The sequence below is a fragment of the Triticum dicoccoides genome, chromosome 6A (genome assembly GCF_002162155.2).
Source record: "Triticum dicoccoides isolate Atlit2015 ecotype Zavitan chromosome 6A, WEW_v2.0, whole genome shotgun sequence".
Lineage (NCBI taxonomy): Eukaryota > Viridiplantae > Streptophyta > Magnoliopsida > Poales > Poaceae > Triticum > Triticum dicoccoides.
The window spans coordinates 296,744,051-296,766,776 of NC_041390.1; positions in this window are offsets into that span (position 1 = coordinate 296,744,051).

Genomic DNA, 22,726 nt, shown 5'->3' on the forward strand with positions numbered 1-22,726 from the left:
CCAGTGATATGGAAATTCCGATGAGTTGCTATTGAGCCCATCAGCAGCATTTTGTCTCCTCCATGATTTGCGTTGAACATTCAGCTAGTGTTGGAAACTTGTGTAAGCATTTTCGTCATGCCCCGTTCATGAAGTGTATGTTTGGATGAAAGAAGTGACTTCCTTTGATTCACGTGCATTTGATGTAAGTTGCTGTCGTGAATTCGAGAAAGTTTGTTTTGCTTCTCTGGAATCATCCCAAGTCATTCACGCATGTGCGAAGTATTCTATGGCCTGATAGACTGATCATCTTCATTCCATATGTATCCCCTAGCACACCAAGCCACTGATTGATTTGTTCAAGGAAAGGAAGTTCCTTCTTAAGAGCATGCCTTATGCAAGGACTTCAATATCCTCGATTATGGTTCCCCACCTGAACTCGGTAGTGTTTTATTATAAGACTGCCACGTGGTCACGCTTGTCTAGGACAGTGTGTTCATAGGTATGTAGCAAAACCTGCTCATGTTTTGGAGCTTGCTATCGTAGTTCATCTCCCGAGAGTCTCGCAACGTTATCTCGTCGACTTGTGTTGAAACTCTTCTTTTCAGACATGTGAGTCTGAAGTATCCTATTTCTAACCAGATCTGAATCGCATGCAGATATGATGGTTGGAACATTCCCGACATTTGCATTTTGTTCCCTGCTTGCACTGCGTTTTGTCAATCTCCCTTGGACTGCCCTTCTCAGCAATGGTTGTTCAGGATCATCTTCAGAAGTGGTCCTACCATGGGTCCCATCCATTTTGATGATAAGCAAACCATCCATTGCGTTGTCTTCAACAAGGTAGTCCACCTCATCCATTCTAGTCTGGGTATGTCATTCTTTTGAACTCCTTCAAATGATCGTTTGTAAATTTCCTTAGGCTGGTATAGAGAGTTCCAATGATATCTGTATCAAAAGTAATTCTTTATGCCACTTAAGGGAATAATTTTACGAGTCACCTCTCCCAAGGTGCCCCGCTATGGGATCATGGAAATTGTTTCTTAGCTACTTTGAAACCCTCGTCAAATTATTTCTTCTGTTCCTCCTGATGCATGTTTTGCCTCTCAGCTCCAGAGATGTTTCTACGTCTCATTCTGTGAGTTGATCTTATGATCATTAAGATGATCCTAAGTTGCTTGAACCTCAAGAAGATCGATTCTTCTAAAATTTTCCCTTTCTTCATGTTGTCATGTTGGATGTAGTTGTCAAAGAAAGACGTCGAGATCAGGGTGATGCAAAATCAACATCCTCGAGAAAGACTTCTGGATCGTGAAGATTGTGTTAGCTTGTGTCCCTCTATCTTCTTACCTCACGACTTGAATCTCGGGACGAGATTCTTGTTTAGTAGGGGTGAGTTGTCACATCCCTAGTTCTGGTCTGACCTAGGCTAGCTTCCATGTGTTGCATCATGTTTAAATTCTTTTGAATCTTGAAATGGCGATGTTGAAACCCTAGCACCACTTGAATCAAACTAGGTTCAACTAAAATTTGCATTCAATGAAACCAAAAATGATCCTTATTGATATTTGGTATTTTTGGCAAGGGCTTTGTTCCAAACCAAAATAATGAACATTTTTAAGGAATTATTTGGGCATTGAATTTAAATCAATATTGTATTTGGATTTGGGTTTATATTCTTAATATATGGAATATAATTTCAGATAACTCTGAAATAATTTATGTGCCACTGGATAATCCCATTGTGCAATATAAAAATATTCACAGGAATGTTGTCACTATTTTCAATTTGTTTGGTGTTCAAAACAGTGGCAAAATGAATTAATAAAAGGAAACAGAACAGAAATAAAATAGAGCAGAGAAAACTTACCTGGCGCGCACCAACCGGACCAGCACTGTAGCTGGCCGGCCCAGCCAACTAGGGGCTCCTCCCTGTCGTCTTCCCCCTTGCCAGGAGGACGAGCGCGTGGCCGGCGCGCGCGGGCACGCGTCCGGCCACCTCCTCCTTGCTTGCCGCTCCTGGAGTCTACCCCGAGCGCCACGTGCATCGCCCCGACCTTCCCCTGGACCCTCTCACTCTCCCACGGCTTCCTCCCCCTTCTCTGCTCTCTCCCCGCACGCGCCCGAGCGGAGCTTGTCGCCGCCATTCGCTGCCACCGCGTCCAGCGCCTCCCCCTCGACCTCCTGTCATGCATGCGAGCTCCGTCTCGACGTCCCCGACCTCCTCGACGAGCCACGAGGCCCCAGACACGCTGCAATGCCGCCGCCAATGTTTTTCCCCTCCTCGGCCGCCGGGGATCGACCTCGCCGCCCCGCTCAGCTCTGGCCTTCCCCGAGCCGCTGCGACGCCTACTGCAACAGTTGTGAGCTGCTGCACCTTCTCCCCCTCTCTGTTTTCTCGATGGCACGCCGCAGCTGTCGCTTCACCGACAACCGAAAACCGCCGCCGCCCGTGCTCACCACCAACGACGCGCCGGTGACCACTTGGTCTCGAGTGCGTGTCCACATAGCTTACCGCCCCGCGCTGAGCCTCGCTAGCGCCTCCCCTTACCCGCTTGCACCCCGCAGCGCCACCTGCGCACATCACCGAGCTCCGGTCACCACTAACCTCGCCGCCGCCGTCGCAACAGGCCATCCCCGACGGCCCCACGGCCTCCCTAGATGCGCACGGGCCTGGGATTCCTCCTGGTGCCCTCGCCCGCCATTCTCGTGGCCTGCCGTGCGGGCTCCGCCGCAACTTGAGGTCGCCGGTGACTAATCGCCGGCAGTGCTGACATGGCAAGTCATTAGCCACTAATGACGCACTAACTAACCCCCTAGAGCCACTGCCATGTGGGCCCCTGCACCTGTTTAGGTTAGTTTTATTTTCTGTTTAGATTAGTTCATAAGCAGTTGGACCCACCCGTCAGCATTGACTCTGCTGACGTGGTCGTTGACCAGGCCCACCTGTCAGCGACACTAACCAGCCCTGTGTCACTGACGTGTGGACCCCACACGTCAGGTTTGACCTGGACTAGCCCCGTTGACCTGCTGACGTCATGAAGACGTCATGCTGACGTAGTAAATAGTTTATGTATTTAAAATAATTCAGAAATTCTAGAAAATAGCCAAAATTTCTATAAATCATAGAAAATCTACCGTAGCTCCAAATCAAACAAATTATATATGAAAAATGATCAGAAAAATCCAATCTATCCATCTGTACCATTTGCATGCATGTTAGAGCAACTTATGTCCTCTATTTAGGACAAATCAATTAAATGGCATTTAAGAAAGCACATATGGAGTTTGAATTTGAACGTGGTGTTCAAACCAACTCCATTTAACCTGTTGCTAGTTGCATTAGGCCAATCAACAGCATATTGCCATGTCACATTCATGCATCATATTGTTGCATGTCATTGATTGTGTTTCTCCTTTGTTCGTCGGTGGTTTTTCCTTCTCGATAGACGTGTTCTGACGACGTGATCAATGACATCGATGAAGAGCTATACTATCTTCATAAGTGCCAGGCAAGAAAAACCCCCTTGTTCATTCTGATACAATCCCACTCTCTCGCGCTTGCTCTATTTTTCTGCATTAGGACAACACCGTTTCAACTGTTACATGCTGCGGTAGTTGAACCCCTTTCCTTTGCATGACCTGTCATTGCCACAATAAATAGATGAAACCCACTAGCATGAGTAGGAGTTGTTTGAGCCCTGATGTGCCTACTCATTCATGCTTGTTTGTCATGCCTGCTCTTGCATAGAGTTGTGTCAGGTCTGATTCATCGGGGATGAATCGGAGGTGTGTGAACATGTCCTACTGTTGAGAGCTAAGTGTGTGAACATGATTTGGTAAAGGTATCGATGAGAGGCCATGTAGGAGTACATGGTGGGTTGTTTCATTGAAGCCGTCCTTAGGAACTGAGTTCTGTGTTTGTGATCCATGAAACAGCTACTACCACACATTGGGCCCTGAAATATGACCCCTCTCGACTTACTGACCCCTCTCGTCCTCTGTCCAGGAGTTGCAACTAGTTTATGGTGTTTATAGGTTATGTGTTGGCGGCCGTGCGTAGCACTGACCCCAGGGGTGGGCTATGATGCGGTAGATACACCATGGCATGGTGTACCGGGCGCCCGTTTGGTGTCTCGGGAACCCTGCACACATCGTTTGGGGCTGTGAGCGAAACTCCACCCGGATCTCCTCGCGGATGGAACCCGAATAGGCAATAAACCTGGACTAGAGACTTGTGTGGTTACTCTGGTCGTGGCCTACACCCACGTCGGCTTCCGCTTGAAGTCTGCCGAGCACATGTCGTGTGCAGATGCTAAGTGGTGGAAACATGTGTGAAGAAGTACACCCCTGCAGGGTTATAAATGATCTATTCGAATAGCCGTGCCCGCGGTAAAGGACTTCTGGGTTGCCTATAACAGTTCATAAACAAGTGAAAGTGGATACTCTAAAACCCGCAAGATAAGCGTGAGTGCTATGGATGGCCTTCTCGTAGGGAGATGGGAGCGGATCCATAGTGGTGTATTGATATGGTGATTATGTGGACTCGTGTGCGCCACCTCAAAAGAGTTACTTGCAGTCGTAGTTTAAGATAGCCACCGAGTCAAAGCTGGCTTGCTGCAGTTAAACTCCACCACCCCCCCTTGTTGATACCGATGCATATGTAGTTAGTTCTGATGTAAATCTTGCTGGGTACATTTGTACTCATGTTTGCTTAATTTATGTTTTGCAGAGAGACGTCAGTCTCGCTAGTAGTTCCGTTTGGACTTCGACATTTACCTTGATACGTCAGCTACGATCTTGTGCCCTCGGCAGGATCTGGTAGATAGTCAGGCTTCTCAGCCTTTTTCATTTGTAGATGTCTGTACTCAGACATGTTAAGCTTCCGCATGTGCTTTGAGTTGTATGCTATGATTGTTGGGTCATGAGACCCATGTTTGTAATATCTCGCTCCTTGGAGCCTAATGAATAATTACTCTGAGTCATAGAGTCTTGTTGTGATGCCATGTTGTATTTGCACATATTGAGCTTATTGTGTGTATGATTGAAATGCTTGGTATGTGTGGGATCCGACAACCTAGTTGTTTATCCTTGGTAGCCTCTCTTATGGGGAAATGTAGTCTGGTCCTTCCACTGAGCCTTGGTAGTCTGCTACAGCCCGGTTTATCGGAGTCCTGCTAGCCTAGTACTACTGCTCCGGAACACTTAGACTAGCCAGCATGTGATTCACTTCGTTCTTGTGTCTGTCCCTTCGGGGAAATGTCACGCGGTGACTTCCGGAGTCCTGCTAGCCTGCTACAGCCCGGGTTCCCGGAGTCCTGTTAGCCCAGTTGCTACAGCCCGGATTCACACGCTGATGACCGACATGTTCGATGTTGTTTCATGTATGCCTGTCCCCATAAGTTAGTGCCACTTTGGGTTCACGACTAGTCATGTCGGCCCGGGTTCACTGTCATATGGATGCTAGCGACACTATCATATACGTGAGCCAAAAGGCGCAAACGGTCCCGGGCTAAGTAAGGTGGCACCCATGGGAACACCATGCGTGAGGCCGCAAAGTGATATGATGTGTTACATGCTAGATCGGTGTGACTTAGGATCGGGGTCCTGACAGCTTCATTCCGTTTGGACTTCATTTGATATTCTTTTTTTGCGAAACACTGGAATACGCAAAAAACAACAATTTGGGTTGGACCTCCGGTTAATAGGTTAGTCCCAAAAATGATATAAAAGTGTAAAATAAAGCCCATTAACATCCAAAATAGATAATAAAATAGCATGGAGCAATCTAAAATTATAGATACGTTGGAGACGTATCAGTTGTGAATGCGATTACATCCACCAAGAGACTCTGCATCTGACGCTTTAGCCAGTCATGATCCCTATCATGCTTCTGATGCAATGCCACAAGAAGCTCTCGGTCATTGAGTACACGAGAATGCTTCTGAGGCCTTTGGGCCATCGTACTTGCATTAGCTTTAGCGTTAGCATGGTGTGGCAGTCTCATGTTTCCATCCAAAGGATAAGCGGGGGTTGCAACATTGGGAGCAAGGATTCCTTCGATTGGTTGCGAGAAGCTTTCATATTCAGCATTCTGAAGATGTAAGGGCTTCTTGGCGGGTTCGAGTTAGGTGGCTTCAATAGACAGATGAACCTCAAGAAGAAAAATAGATCAATGGTGGAATGAAGCTTGATTAGGCGTAGCACCCATGGAGCATAGAACTTGAGGCCAAACAGATCAATCCTAGAAGTAGCTAGTTGTCTGATGAAGAAATCCTGAGTATTGAATCTGATGCCATTGATTATATAAAATACCAAAGTCTTCATGGCTCCTTCAAATTTAGCTTCAGAATGATGTCCCTTGATCGGCCATAGAGTACGCCTCAGAATATGGTATACTGTGCATGGCAAGTACTCGAGGTCCTTCACAAAGAACTTCTTTGGGTATTCAGCATCTTGAGGCAATGGCTTCATCATACTGAGCATCTGACTCATGTTTGGTTCGGGCCTCTGAAAGATACCCTATAGTTCATCTCTATGACGCTGACAACCAGGTTCATAGAACTCACCTGGAGTGGGCAGGGAAGTAAGCTCGATAATGTCTTGAGCTTTGGCTTCGTGATGTACATCACCTAACATCCACTCAAGGACCCAAGTCTTTGGATCCCTATTGTAGCTACGAATATGGAGGGTAGCATAGAACTATAGGAGAAGCTCTTCATTCCAATGTTCTTTGTTAATCACAAAAGGCGGAAGACCAACATCCCTAAAGCAGTCAAGAGCTTCTTCAAGACAGGGCAGCCCAGCCATGGCATCACAATCCATACGCTTGTGCGGATAAATCCGATCTCGGTTGTAGAGGATACACGAGTAATAGCTTCGCTGCAGATGACTCCAAAATCTGTCTGAGGAGATCTTGGCTTCATGCATGGGTTCTTGGTGCTGTCAAAGAAAGTGTTATGTGCCCTGAAGCTTTGCACACAGAATGATTCCTGGGTTGTGTCAGCACTTGGAATCCTTGGCAATCTGGGCTTTGGCTTCTCCACTTGAGGCCTATGATCCACATGATAATCATATTGTTGCCCGGGAGCAGTAGGTGGAACCATGATGGGCCATCTGACAGTTAGCAACGCACCCTGATTGAATGCTTGTTCAATGGTGTGAGGCGTTAGAGGAGGAACAGTGTCTTCAACATTCTCATTCGCTTCAGGCTCCACATTGTCTTCAGCCATGACAGTGTCATTGGCTTTAGTGGCGTTGTTGGTGGCAGCCTTAGTGTTTTCAACCTCCATCTGTTCAAGAAATGGAGGGTCCAGCACAATCACATTCCCTTTGAGAACGATTTGATCAATAGTTGGGGGTGTGACAACTCTTTCTTCTTCTTTTTCTTTGTTGTCTTCATCGGCTGATGCAGCCATAATGTCTTCAGCTACTTTGGCTTCAGAATCAGAGGCATTCACAGTAGGGGTGGCTTCAGGAAATACTTGATGTGTGACAGAGCTTTGTGGCACTTCCCCTTCTGGAATGCTTGACATGGTGACCTATGGCCTGGGGCCTTTGCAAAGCCTATAAAATGCTGGTGACGCCTTTGGTGAGGGGGTGGTCTATACCATGTAGTTGTCGTCATCAAGCATCGGAGTGGTGACTTGAGGTGGTGGTGTTCTTGGTGTCTCATCTTGTACTGGGGTTTCTTGCTATTGGCGCTCAGCCCATGAGTCCCCCTGAGCGATTGGCATCGATCGATGACCAATGCTGATAAGTTCACTGCTCACCGGAGCAGGCAATGATACCGACTGGGGCTCAAGCTGAGGAATGACTACATCATCATCAACATTGTCTTCATGACCAATATCTTCAGCTGTGTTGAGTTCAGCAGCTGGAACTTCTTCACTTGCATGAGCCTCTGTGGAAGCAGGAGGAGCAATAGAAATGGGTTCAACATTGAGGGGTTATGAGGCTTTAGGACGATCTTTCACTGAAGACTTGGTCTTCAATATATTCTTTGATGGAGCACCATCTGAAGTGTCTTTGTGTTTGCGCTTCCTGGCTTTAGTTTCAGCTGCCTTTGTTTTCTTTAGCTCTGAAGCTGCTGAGGTAACCTTAGGCTTCGAGCCTGTCATGTTGGCAGGGAAGACAATGCGAGGTTCTTCCTGCCTTGGTGCTTCAGATTGGGCCGTAGCAGACTTCGTCTTTTGCTTAGCGGCCATCCTGGGGTCGATGCCAGGACTCCCAAGAGCCTTTCGCTTCTCAGCTTCATTATGAGCTTGAACACATTTCTGCACAAAGTACTTCATGCGCTCTCGTGAGCCTTTTGCTTCTTCACGCTTATTGTGGAATTCTTCCTTAAGAACATGCAACATCTTCTTGAAGATATGCACATTAGCCACACTGAGCTTGGCCATATTCTTCTTGAAATGTGCCTTCTCATAGTCAATCTTTTTATTGAGTTCGACGATTTTCTGAGCCAAAGCCAACTCATTGGCAATGGATCCATGAAACGTGACGCTTATGCCCATGGGCAGCTGAAGATCATCAATACTGATACTTTGGTCATCAAACCACTCATCGATGAAGTTGTTCAGGATATCAATACCAAAGAGGGGCAGATCGTTGAAGATCTCTGCCTCTTGATTGCTCTTGACCAGCATCTCAAGTGCTTCATCACCAAGATCTTCATCACTAGACAAATCAATGGTGTCTTCCTTGTTGCGCAGAACGGCAGCAGGAGTCAGTTCATGCCCAGAAATCGGGTTGCTTGGTCTTCTTGGAGACACGAGACAAATATTCATACTGCACACTGGGTTTAGGAGGTGCAGTCTTCAACAACGTCATAGTTGAAGCTTTTGGTGCGGTAGATGGCTTTGAAGCTTCTGACTTCTTTTTCTTCTGCTTTGGTGAAGTTGTAGCATCTTCGGAGTCTGCATCATCAGCAAATTGCTCCACTGTGGCCCTCTAAGCAGCTATGTGAGAGAGAAGCCCATCGAAGCTGGTGAAGGGGCCAATGACATTGGGATTAGCTCCACGTGTGCCATCCTATCTTGGGGCATGATGACCAGGGTTGAAGTTGAGTCCAACATCCTTTTTCTTCTTGGTGGTTGACTCCTTGGAAAACTGATAGTTGCGCTTGAAAAGATTGTCTTCGCGACACCATAACATAGATGATGGGTCAGCATTCTCAGGCTTCGGTCCACGGACCATGCATGGGTAGAAGCCTTGGGTAATAGCTTCAGGCTTCGATTTTGGCTGCAGATTCCTGTACAGTATGTCGCCCCATGGGCGCTTGATGGTGTTCTTCTTAGCATACTCGGTAGTGACGAAGTTGTACTTGAACCACTGTTCAGCCCAATATCTTTGGATCCACTGTATCCGGGTCTTGCGCTGACCGTAACTTTCCTCAGGATCTGACTTGTACAACTCATACAGATCCGGAGGTAGATCTGGAGCTGTGTTACCTCTGCGCTGCCTGCCACCTTTCCTTGCTGATTTCTCTATGGCCATGATATTCAGACCGATTGGCTTCAGAACAGTGAAAGGCTTTCGTCTACTAGTCAGACAAGAACTGGCTTCTGGGAGTGAATATGATGCTGTAAGAACTCTGCAAATGAATGCGACTATGAGAACCAAGGGATTCTCCCACGGACATGGACCTGTGACAGCATTAGAGGTGCGAGGGAAGGGGAAGAGGTCATATGCATTCTCATAAGATTTTGAAGATAAATCAGTTTGAAGACATTGACCTCATAGAGCAAAGACATTCACTTGTTTGGAGTTGGTTCCAGATTTGTACGAATCCATGAATAAGTACAAGTGAGGGATCTAACAAGTTATGAAGCATAAATGATTATTCTTAGCATGATATGAGATGCAAATAAAGACAGATCTAGATTTGGAAGTATAGAAACCACTTTTGGTTGAAGTGCATGGATTTGACATATCAAAAGGATAGTAAAAGGTGAGATTTAATTACCACTGTCGAACTGCTAGACTAGGCAGAGTTAGAAGCTGAGAAGTTCAATCTCCCGCGCCCTAACTTGCTGGCGGAAGACACCTATGGCGGCAGCAGAGAGGACGAGGTCCGCGGCCGGCGTGAAGACGACATCGAAGAAGCCGCGGTAGCTAAGTGCTTCGTCTCCGGCATCGACGTGAGCTAGTAGAGGCGCTACGGTTTGAGCGGGGTGGCGTGGTGGAAGAAGAGATAATGACAGTGCGGTGTGTGTATTTATAAGGAAAGGGACAACACATCGTAATTATGCAGGTGCCCTGGCTGTTCACATCTGAAGTACACGTGGCCTGCATGCAACTTATTGGAAGTTGGTCCATGTTCCCACGCATGCCTCGATTGTCGGGTGGTTGTTCCGGCTTCTCCGGTATTCAGGCAAAAGGGATATGGAATTAAAAACATATTTAAATGTTTGTCTCTGTGTCTTCTGTTGACAAGGACTCAGTGAAGACATTTGACAGGTTTCAACAGAATGCATATGACTTAGATAGATATAATTTGAGGTAGAAGCACAAAAGGGGTTAGGGTCCGATCACATTCACTTAGATAAAAAAAATTCAAGTATGAAGACATAGCTATAAGTGAATGTTGTAGAGGACAGAACACGCATATATATATATATATATATATATATATATATATATATATATATATATATATATATATATATATATATATATATATATATTCTGATCATGGGATCAGAATATTATTCTGATCACAACATGAACTTCCTGAGTTACACGCATGAACTTCCCTCTGTAGGAACACGACCTTCGGGCTATTTTCTCAACCGTGGCTTCTACCGCGAGTTTTTTTGATCATTCGTGTTGTTTGTGATGTAAGTGTAATATGGACATGGTTTTTAGCAACTAAATGCCTGTTTTAAATAGGAATCTTGCTCATTGGTGGATTTGCTCTCAGGTCATGATGAAACAAGCCTCTGTTGCAATTTTTACTGCCTAAGTTTTTCGACCAGAACTTCCCCCTGTGCTAGGTTGAACTTCAGCCAACATTGCCCAAATGGGGCTTGCGATATACCGTTGGAAAGCTATGGACCCCGGTATCATGACCCAAGTTAATTTTTTGGCAAAATGTAAGCAGTTTTGAAAACCGTTTTTTCTTCATACAAATAACGTGAATCATATATTCGATCATATTTCTAAACTGTTTAACGGAATGAGGCAAATAATATGGCGTTGGAAAGCTGCTGCAAAACCGCTTCTTCCACATGTTGAAAGTTTTCTCTAATTCCCTATGGTTAAGGAGGAATTTGGAAAATCGTAAAATTTTACAAACCGAACAGCCGAGTTGATGAGGACATGACTACCTTGGATACGACCAAAAATATTGCATACATGCATATTTGTCAGGTGATTTCTAGTGCAAACTATTCAATAATCTATTTATGTTATCCAGAACAAAAATATTTCACACACTTTTTGTGTTTTGTCTAATTGCAGGTGTATGGGACATTTGTACAATCCACATATGAAGATAAGGGAAAAGGAGAAGTTTAGGTTCTGTTCAAAAAGTCCTCTCACGTCACTTTTGGGCCAAGAGAAGATAGAGTCCAAGTCTGTCATTTTCTGGATTCAGATTCGGACTGCACAGACATACCTGACTCAAAACGTCAACAACTTTTTCATACGGACTCCGAACTGGGTGATTCTTTTTTTGTTGGAAAGTAGATTTCGTGCTCTTTCCAACCCATTTGGAATCACCTTAAAATTCGTCCAGAGCATTGAGATATCGACGAAACAATCTAATGATGTAGCAGAATTCGAGTCAAACAACAAGTACAAAGGTGTTGCATCACCTTCACTTAGGCCCAGGAGCCTTGTACGACTTAGGGTTAGTTTTAGGCTGCCTTGGGACGTCCGTCCACCTCCTTGGCCGCCACCCCTTGCTCCTATATAAGTAGATCCGTCTAGTAGCTTTTTCCTTGGGATTTGTTTAGTTAAAAGTTAGCCATTGCAACTTCGCGTACTTTGTTTGTGTCCAACGACCAGACCAAGACCGCTTACAGATCCCTACCATTATCAATACTTCATATATATTCGCAATATTCAGACCGCTTTATCATATTCTTGCTCGTTTTTCGATTGCTTGCAGGAATAGACCTTCGTGGTCAGGCTGACCGTACTTCTGGCATCGTCAGTAACCTCAGGAGATTAGTCATGCACGTTCGTACTCGGATCGTCAAAGTCGACTCCACCAAATCGATAGTTATCATCTCATCGAAAGATCGGGACACCCTTGCCTCTATCACGAGTTTGTATTTTCGATGTCATTTTTAAACGGCTAATCCAATTGAGGCAAATGATATGGCATTGGAAAGCTTATGAAAATGCGCTACTCTTTCATGTTTAAAGTTTTTTTTCTAATTTTGAACGTTTAAAAGTAATTTAGAAAACGGTCCAAGTTGCACCGAGTTTGCATTTTCGAGCTAATTTTGTAACCGTACGTCCACATGCAGCAAATGATATGGCGTTGGAAAGCTTGAGTAAATGCGAAACTTTTTGGTATATATTGTTTCTCCCAATTACTTACTGTTTTAAGTCAATTTTGAAAATGGGTAAAAATGTATTTTCACTGTAATTTCTACAAACTTTAACTGAATGTGGCAAATAATATATGGTTGAAAAGCTACGGAAAATGCGAAAAAATTCATGTCGATGGTTTTCTCTGATTCATAGCTGTTTTCAAGTAATTTCGAAAATGGCAGGATCATTCATTCTGCCTTTATCGCGAAACATATTCTTCAAAAATGCACCGGGTGAAGAACTTGAACTTCTCGGCATGCCTACCTGAACTTCACTCTGTTTTTCATGTGCTTTTTTTGCCCGTAGATCTCCATCCACTCACCAGAATTGAGCAAGTGATATACCGGTGGAAAGCTGCTGTAAACATGCAACTTTTCGGTGTTGATCGTTTTTTTATACTCGCGGTGATGTTAAAAGTATTTCATGTGAAATTCATCCACTGTAATAGTTGAACTTCCTGTTGTTTTCAGTTTAACTTCTGTGACGTATTTTCGTTTGTAATTTTCTCATCCATCGTCAGTGTTACACAAATGATATCTCTCTTGTATAAATATCTCTCACAATAATTTTTTTAACTTTCTCCGACGAAGGATTTGAACTTATAACTACAAAACTTTTAGCCTTTGCTATTTTATTCTTTTTTAATACAAAATGCACACCATGTAGTTCATGAACTTCTGGCAGTTATCAACCTAAACCTCTCTCCGTTACGTGAAAATATTTGAGTTTTTTGTGAATTTTTAATCTGATTTTTCTTAATCTTTTCTTAATAATTTTGAAGCGCTCTATTTTTAATAGTTGAACTTCTTGTTATTTTATTTTTTGAACTTCTTGTTTCCATTCTTTAATAACAAGGAAAATCTGAGTTTTCTATAATCATCGAACTTCTCCATCTTTTTAATATGGACTTCCTGGTTTTATTTCTTAATCTTTTTATGAAATTTTGAAGTGCTCTATTTTTAAAAAGTTGAATTTTTTGTTATTTTAGTTTTGAACTTCTTTGTTTCCATTCTTTAATAACGAAGAAAAATCTGAGTTTTCTATAATCATCGAACTCATCCATCTTTTTAATATGGACTTCTTGGTTTTCTTTCTTAATCTTTTTTTATGAAATTTTGAAGCTCTCTATTTTTAAAAATTTGAACTTCTTGTTATTTTATTTTTGAACTTCTTTTTTTCCACTCTTTAATAACGAGGAAAATCTGAGTTTTCTATAATCATCGAACTTCTCCATCTTTTTAATATGGAGTTCCTGGTTTTATTTCTTAATCTTTTTTTATGAAATTTTGAAGCGCTCTATTTTTAAGAAGTTGAACTTCTTGTTATTTTATTTTTGAACTTCTTTGTTCCAATTCTTTAATAACGAGGAAAATTTGAGTTTTCTATAATCATCGAACTTTTCCATCTTTTTAATATGGACTTCCTGGTTTTATTTCTTTATCTTTTTATGAAATTTTGAATCGCTCTATTTTAAAAAAGTTGAACCTCTTGTTATTTTATTTTTGAACTTCTTTGTTTCCATTCTTTAATAACGAGGAAAATCTTAGTTTTCTACAATCATCGAAGTTCTCCATCTTTTTAATGTGGACTTCCTAGTTTTATTTCCTTTTTATAAAATTTTGAAGCGCTCTATTTTTAAAAGGAAAGTTGAACTTCTTGTTATCTTATTTTTGAACTTCTTGTTTCCATTCTTTTAATAACGAGGAAAATCTGAGTTTTCTATAATCATCGAATTTCTATCTTTTTAATGTGGACTTCCTGGTTTTATTTCTTATTCTTTTTTATGAAATTTTGAAGCGCCCTATTTTTAAAATAGTTGAACTTCTTGTTATTTTATTTTTGAACTTCTTTATTTCCATTCTTTTTAATGCATTTTTTGCGTTTCGGTGAAATGGCCTAGGCGGTCCCTTTTTTCATCGATGATTTTTCTTCTGTACGTGGCACAGGTGAACTTCAGAATTTCTGAAACATGAACTTTGCGTGCTAGTAATTTTTTCGTGAAACTCCATAGTTTTTATTCTTTGAATTCCATGATTTTTTTTGTTTACATTTTTTTGGTTTGAACTTCGATGTTCGTTACACCTGAACTTTCGAAATAACACATTTTTATACACATTTCCCCTTGAATCCAAGGTCTACAATTAATAAATGAAGGGCACACAAACAGTCAGAAGCCACCCTCCACCTCCACTTGGATGTACTGGCCTACATAGAGCATACATACATTCTCGAAGATATACATATGAATTCGGAATAGCATTCACATCTTCATTCTTCAGCTAAGTCATATGTAACAGAATCCATTATGTAGTTTGGTTCAAGATAGTTGACTCATCAAGAAAGTTGCAAGTAATTTAAATCGAATGTGTACCTTGTGGAGTTTGCTGATCAACATTGAAGGTGCATTGTTTTGCTTCTTGAGGATGGCTTGCCGCAACAACATAATGGATGGATGGAATTAGCTAGTAATGCAGACAATAACAAGTGGCATGTGTTACATTTTATAGTGCATGCATGAGATGTATCAAACAAGTAACTTCGGATTAGAATGAGTATGTGAATGGTAGCGTCGTCAGAGGTGGACTAAAGGATGGTGAGCGGGGCTGCGATGGAGGAAGGGGCGCCGACGCTCCCGTGGTGGCTGGCGGTGTACTGGCAGACATGAGTAGGTTAACATACAGTAGCATATGTTTGCATTTTAATGGTTGTAAAATATGGACGCTGCTGATTCTTTTTTTAAGACGAACACTGCTTTTGAAGAGCAGCATAATCATCAGTGTTTCTTGTTGCAGGAAGAGCAAGGGGCGAGGGCGCTGGGCAGCCAGTTGACGTCGCGCGAGTGGCCTAAGGTTTCGGGAGGGAGGGTGGGCGAGGGCGCCGCACACAAGGAGCCAGGGCGCAAGGGGTAGCGACGAGCGGGAGGTTTTTTTAGATGAACAAGGAGGCAACCTCCCCGGCTCCATTTCTCATAGAAAAACGAAACCAGCTTGATACAAAGGTCTTAGCCTAAGGCTGTCAAGTCTTGCAAGACTTAAAAACAGAAAAACTAAAATCTAGGATCTACAAAGATGTGCTCAACAAGATTAATCTTCCACCAACACCACATGAAGTGTTGCACGCAGGCAAGCAAAAGGATTAACAGAGCAACCATTCATCCCCAAATACATGGGAGCAAGAACTCCTAGATTTCCTTGACAGCATCGCCTCATGGGTGGAGACCAACAACAGTCCAGAGTAGAGGCCGTACTTGTGAATGCCAGCTTCTGATCCTTCCCAATGCACGGCAATGGGAATTGAAAACAAGATTGATGCCTGAAGATGGAATCACCTGCAGGATTCTAGTAGAGTTCTGGCACAATCCAGGAGCACAGGTAGAACCATTGCGTGATCTTGTCAGCAACAAGACCTAGCAAAGGGAAACTGTCCAACGACGGGAACACAAGCACGAGCTGAAAATGGAGGCCATGCACCCGTGGCCACGATCGTCCATCCAGGTCGACAGCCCCCGCCCTGCCCAGATCTGGGCAGTCCTGGGCACCCGTAGGCAGCCAGCCTGGGCCGCACGAGGTAGCAACCGGTGCCTGGCCGCGACCACGTCGCGAGGCAGACGGCGACGACCACGAACCAGGCTGGACGACGAGAACAGCCCAGACGACGGCGACCATGAATCGAGCTGGAGGTCCCATGGCGAAACTCCATGGAGGCGAGCTCTAGGCCGAGGCTAGACGCAGCGCCGACCCTTCTAGCCGCGAGCACCTCCGCCGAAGGCGGCCGACCTCCCAGATATGACTGGAAGTTCCCGAGTGGGAGGATTTCAAGGGTCCTCGCCGGAGGTAGAAAATGAGAGGAGGGAGGCAGAGAGAAGGAGGAGGCTTACCAGAGCGAAGGCATGCGGGGTTGATAGCATCCGCGTCGGCGGTAAGCAGTGGACTGCATGGGCAGGCGGCCAAGGACTGCATGCCACGTTGATGGAGTCCGGGACGGCGCCGCGGGCAGAGGTGGTTTGCTGGCAGCAATTCCGGACCGGGGGGGCAAGATGGAAGGTGGGAGCAGAGCATGGGGGTGGCCTGCGGTGGTTTTGGATCGGAAGGCGGGTCGTTTCGGGAGAAGGTGGGCAGTGGGTGGCCGCCGGCGATTCTGGATCACACCGCAGGGGAGGGGGGAGGGGGGCGCACGGAGGGAGGACGGGGCGCGGCTGTGGAGGCCCGGGATGAGGCCAGCGGCGGGGCCGCGGGAGGAGCCCGGTGGCGGGTCTGCGGGAGGTGGACGGCGCTGCAGTAGAAGGTGGGAGGTGCAGGCGTGGTTGGCGCGGGGTGGGACTGGGAGGTTGACAGGGCAATTTTTCTTTTCGACCGCACCAGTCGTTGCTTTCTCCATAGTTCAGGAACATGTCCGTCGGGCCTATATAGGGTGCCGTGATCCAAATAACTATTCTGATCCTGGGATCAGAATAGCGTTACTCTCTCTCTCTCTCTCTCTCTTTCTCTCTCTCTCTCTATATATATATAGTGTTACTATTCATCACCCAGTGTACAGAATAAGTTATTCTTCATCTGAGGTAATCTTACGATCGCTTCCTAAATAAATTACGTTTAGAATATAAATAGTTAGATGCATATTGATTCAATATGTAAAATTTGGTATAAAAATAAAAATTTAGGTTATAAACTAGAAAAATCATATATTATGTATGTTTTACACTATGTTTTTACATTCGTAATTTTACATAACATAAAATATTTTTTACGGTGAGTACATTTTTTCTTACATTCTCTTTTTATCTATGAAATAATAAAAAATTTACGAAACGTAAAAATACGATGCATTGATGTCAAAATAGAGAGGGGGTGAAGAATAACTATTCATCACCCAGGGTTACTTGAATCATTGCTATGGTAAAACTGTGTCTACCATAACTTGCCACAGAACTAGTTAAGGGTCGCTAAACTTTTAAGGGTTTAAAAGTTATCAAAAAATATGAAATAAATATGGGAGCATCTCTCTAATGTAATAAGATGATCCAATGTAGGGATTGTCAAAATATGCATCTATGTGTCCTCGGCAAAAATAATAAGCATTTCAGCTCACTTCGACATAAATATATACTGAACTATTTGTTTTTTTGTCTAGGACACATACAGTTGTATTTTTTTAATCCCGCCGTTGGATCATGTTATATTATTGGTGTGTTGGTTCAGTATTTTTTCAGAATTTTTGAGAACTTTTGCATCGTTGAAACCCTTAACTAGTTCTGTGGCAAGCACTTGTAGAAAATACTAGTCTAAGACCAACTCAACAATGCGAAGATAAACCATGAGGTCAAATCAATGTTGAAGACAAACCAAATGCGAAGACTATGCAATCATGACGCCAAATGAAACACTTCAAGAAGATTTTGGTGGTGGCGTTAGCCATCGTATAGGAAGTATAAGACCCAGACACAACACACAATTATCGTGGCGCTCCGACGTCAAATTCCATGTTAATGTATTCACACTTAGAGTGTATGCCTTCATTGATTGAAGATATACGTTACTTCGTGTGTTGCACACCTAAGTCATCAACATGCATAAGTGTTAGGGTGTGTGTCCAATTATACGACATTTGAGGATTCTAAGATATTTAGCTCAAACCGCAACTTGCAAAACCTTTTCTCATCCAAGGGCTTTGTGAAGATATCTGCGAGTTACTCTTCAGTGTTGATGTGAATGATATCAATATCTTCCTTCATGACATGATCTCTGGGTAAGTGATGATAGATCTGAATGTGCTTTGTCTTCGAGTGCTGAACTGGGTTGTTCGCAATCTTGATGGCGCTTTCATTGTCGCAGTAGAGTGGCACTTCCTTCAGATGGATGCCATAGTCCTTGAGAGTTTGCTTCGTCCATAGAAGCTGAGCGCAGCAAGATCCAGCAGCAATGTACTCAGATTCAGCAGTGGAGAGGGATACACAGTTCAGCTTCTTTGAAGACCAACATACAAGAGATCGTCCAAGAAAGTGACATGTGCTTGATGTGGACTTGCGATCAACCTTGTCACAAGCATAATCAACATATGAGAATCCAACTAGATCAAACTCTGAGCCCTTTGGATACCATAATCCTAGAGTTGGGGTGTAAGCCAAATATCGAAGAATTCGCTTCACAGCTAAGTGAGGCGATTCCTTTAGTGCCACTTGGAATCGGGCACACATGCAAATGCTAAGCATTGTATCTGGCCTAGATGCACATAAATAGAGCAAAGACCCAATCATGGAGCGGTATACCTGTAGCGATCCGACCTCACACGGTCAAATCTCTATGTATAAGTGTCATCCCTAGATCGGTAATGCTGGCACACACAATACTTGAAGGACTTATAACAGAGTTCAATCACACACTTATTACATCGAATATCTCAAAAGAGAGTACTTATTACAATAATATGGCTGAAGGCCATCTAATGAAGATAACAACGGAAGCTTCGAAGGTAAAATGAGTCCATCAACTCCAACAGCATAGTTGAGTGCATGACAACGACCTATCGCACCTTACTCTTCGTCTGAAAACTCTGCAACATAATACGTTGCAGCCTGTGTAGGTCAGCATATGGAATATGCTGGCAAGATAACACTATAAAGCAATGAAGAAGTACAGCTATGACTATATGCATATATGGCTGGTGCAGGCTCTACGGTTATTTTTGCAGAAAGCTAGTTTTTCCCTACAACAAAGGAATATATTTTATATAACTACAAAGTTTGTTGAAAACATTGAGAAGGTTCCTCCAACTCAATCCCAAATTAATAATCATCAACCCAACAAATTAATTAATAGAGTGATGAGATCTAATCAATAATTCAAGTACCAAATACTCAAGATGTCCATAACCGGGGACACGGCTAACCATGATTAGTTTATACACTCTGTAGAGGATTGCGCACTTTTCCCCACAAGACTCGATCTCCTCCGTTGGATTTTCGGGCACTACATGGTGTTTGAGAAAGGGATGACCGAGACACAGTCTTTCAGAAGTATTAACTCTTTACTTTGGGCAGACAGTACCACCTACATCTGCTAGCCTACCACTGAACGAGGTAACACAACTTACTCAACTATGCCAGAGCCCGTAATGGCTTGTGGCTGCACACTCGAAGTTTCTAGCACGAATAATCTTATGATCCCTTTGAGCCTGTGTGGCAAACCATAGGATGATCACATGGGTACTCCGGGATATCCCAGGACAACACTGGATTGCTCCAGGTGCCCAGACAACCAGTGGGTGGTCCAGGGTGCCTCAACCAATCCACCCAGATGCGTATTAAAGTAGCCACCTTAAGTTTAACCATTAAGTAAAACTCTCACATATGTCATGGATCACTCAAACAAAACCACGTCTACAAGCATAGCATAGCATAGCAGTATAAGCATAACGTAGAAGTAACTCCTGGGGTTTGAAATTAAAGGCAATAGGTACTACCCCATCACTACTTCCCAGTACCCACAAGTATTCAAGCCCTAACCATGCAGTGTTTTCAGGATTGAACTAATGCATAAAAACTGGGTAATAAGGGGTATGATCAAAGTGTAACTTGCCTTGCTAACGATCTGAAAACCCTAGTGACTCGTAGTAGCACGCTTCACACTTCGGAAACTCTATCGTACACAAACAATAGCATACATGAGCAATCAAGCATAGGATGCAAGTGTAAAACTCAAATGACAAGATCCAAACTGAATGTTCAACTGAAGAGCTTCGATTTGCAAAAAGAATCAATCAAATCGAAGCTGTGAAACTCAAACTACGATCAAAAGAAGTTCCAATTCAAATCTGCTTGAAACCAAATTTTAAATTGTCAAAACCATGTTCATGTTGACTATCTGGAAAGAGGGGAACAAGGCGAAGATTTTGGCGTTGGTTTCACTGGATTTAGATGAACGAGTAAAAAGTTGCGAAGGTTTGAAGATCAGGGGCTAATATGCGATAAAAATAATCACGGATAGGTCACTGGCCGAAAATAAAATAAAAAGAAAAGGCTATCGAATGAACGTTCGCTATCAGGGACAAACGAACGAACACGTTCGTTAACAGAAACGTTCGAATAAACATTTGCTAATTAGCGAAACCGAAAAAAATCCAATCTAAACCAACCGACAAAACCCTAGAAAAATAAACCCGGGAAAACCGAGGAAACCGAGATCGGTTTTACCGGTTCGGCAGCGGCGGTGGCTCCAGCGAGGGGGAGGCAGGGGCGGCGGCGGCAGCAGCGGCGGCGGCGAGCGGCGCGGCCGCGGTGGCTAGTGGCGGCTGCGGTGGGGCGAGGAGAGGAGGCGGCAGGGGCGCCTTGGGGAAGGGGGCGGCGTGGGGTGGAGTCCGGCTCAGACTCCCCTCGACGTCCGTGTGGCAGCGGGGCTTTGTGCGGGAGGGATGCGGCGCGCAGGTGGGCCGGCCTGCTCGGCTGGGCTTCGGCCCAGTCGGGCGGGAAAAGTTCAAAAAAATCGCCCGAAGAAAAATCCTAAAAAAAATTTAAAAAATTCTAAAAATGCCAAAAGCAATTTTCACCGTCTAAACCTATTTTTTAGAACAAAGTGAACATTTTTCTAGCCTAAAATGCAATTTCCAAAAATGCATATTTTTTCTAATTCGATTAAAATAGCAAATAAAATCGAAACAAAATGTAAATTTGATTTTAAATTTTCTTCTCAAATATTCCTTCTCTTTTGAAGAAGTCGTATTATCTTCTCTCTTTTAATTTAAATATTGGAAATAATTGGAGAGAAAAATATTAAAACCAAATTGATCCTCTTTTCAAATTTGAGGAAATTCAAATATGAAAATTTCTGAAATCCCCAACTCTCTCCTTGGGTCCTTGAGTTGCTTAAGATTTCTAGGATCTCAACTGAAAATGCAAATAAAATATGATATGCATATGGTGACCTGTGTATAACATCCAAATTGATAATTGGGATGTTACAAACCTACCCCCCTTAAGATGAATCTTGCCCTCGAGATTCGGGTTGGCTAGAAAATATGTGTGGGTGGTCTTTCCGTAGGTCTTCTTTTCGCTCCCAGGTGGCTTCATCCTCGGTGTGGTGGTTCCAATGAACCTTGCAAAACTTGATAACCTTGCTGCGGGTAACTCTATTGGCAAACTCGAGAATCTTGACAGGTTTCTCCTCGTAGGTTAGATCACTCTCCAACTGAATTGCTTCCAGGGGCACTGTGTCTCTTAGAGGAATATCGACCATCTTTGCACGACACTTCTTCAAATGGGAAACGTGAAACAGATCATGAACTCCTGACAATCCTTCGGGTAACTCCAACTTGTAGGCAACCTCTCCCATACGTTCTAGAAATTGGTATGGTCCTACAAATCTTGGGGCTAACTTTCCCTTAACTCCAAATCGTTTAACTCCTCGGAGTGGTGACATACGAAGATACGCTCTGTATCCAATTTCATAGACTACCTCCTTGCGTTTAGTATCGACATAACTCTTCTACCTAGACTAAGCTACCTTCAGTCTATCACGAATCAACTTAACTTTCTCTTTGGACTCTTTGATCAAATCTGGTCCAAATAACTGACAGTCTCCAACTTCATCCCACATTAACGGTGTCCTGCATCTCCTTCCATACAAGGCTTCAAAAGGGGCCATCTTCAAACTAGCCTGATAACTGTTGTTCTATGAGAACTCTGCGTAAGGTAAATTGTCACCCCAACTAGATCCATAATCTAACGCACACGCTCTCAACATGTCCTCCAGAATATGATTGACTCTCTTGGTCTATCCATCTGTCTGCGGATGAAAGGCTGTACTGAACTCTAGCCTAGTGCTCAAAGTCTGGTGCAGCTGATTCCAAAACTTCGACGTAAATTGTGTCCCTCTATCTGATACGATGGTCCTCGGAACTCCATGCAGACATACGATCTTGGTCATATATATATTGGCCAACTTCGCGCTTGTATAGGTGGTTTTCACTAGGATAAAGTGAGCTACCTTGGTCAAGGGATCAACTACTACCTAGATAGAATCATATCCTGATCGGGTCTTGGGTAATCCGGTGATAAAGTCCATACCAAGTTTAACCCACTTCCAATCGGGGATCAGCATAGGCTGTAATAATTCGGCTGGCTTCTGATGCTCTGCCTTCACTCTCTGACATACATCAAATACTGCTACATACTCGGCAATATCCTTCTTCATACCTATCCACCAGAAAC